Source organism: Engystomops pustulosus, chromosome 3, assembly GCF_040894005.1.
Source record: "Engystomops pustulosus chromosome 3, aEngPut4.maternal, whole genome shotgun sequence".
Classification (NCBI taxonomy): domain Eukaryota; kingdom Metazoa; phylum Chordata; class Amphibia; order Anura; family Leptodactylidae; genus Engystomops; species Engystomops pustulosus.
In genome coordinates, this window is record NC_092413.1 from 183,807,154 (window position 1) to 183,807,735 (window position 582).

Sequence of the window (582 nt, forward strand, 5' to 3'; positions counted from 1 at the left end):
TCTAGCAAGTATATCTTACATCCATCAGGAATCTACATCTTTCCATCCTGCTGGAGAGCGACAGATACATTCATTGGAAGTCATAATAGACTATGGGAGACTATAATGCATCCATTCCTGGCCTCCACTGAGCATACACTGTGGTGTCGCCAGTGATGTACCATTGCATCACTCGGAGAACACCCTAAACATCCGTAACAGTCAATCACTGGCTGCTGCCAACGTTAACTCTATTTCACGCTTTCAAGTGGAAGGGATGGAACAGGACAACGTACCCCTCTATATGAGAATACAGTAGGATAGGTCTCAGGCCTCCACTGTAAGGATATTGTAGGGGTCTTCCTGACTCATCCTTACAACAGAGATCTAAAAATGAGATGTGAATGTAACCTAATCCATATGGTAAACTACATGGGGAATTGCTCTACCCCTTCTATATTTACTATAGTCTTCTCTTTAAGTTTAATTGCTGCAAATATAAAGAAAAGCACAAAGAGTTTAACATGTAATTTGGTTTAAATAAGGGGAATTGGAACTCACAACTGTTTTGGTAAAAATCACAAAGCAATTCTTTTTTATCCG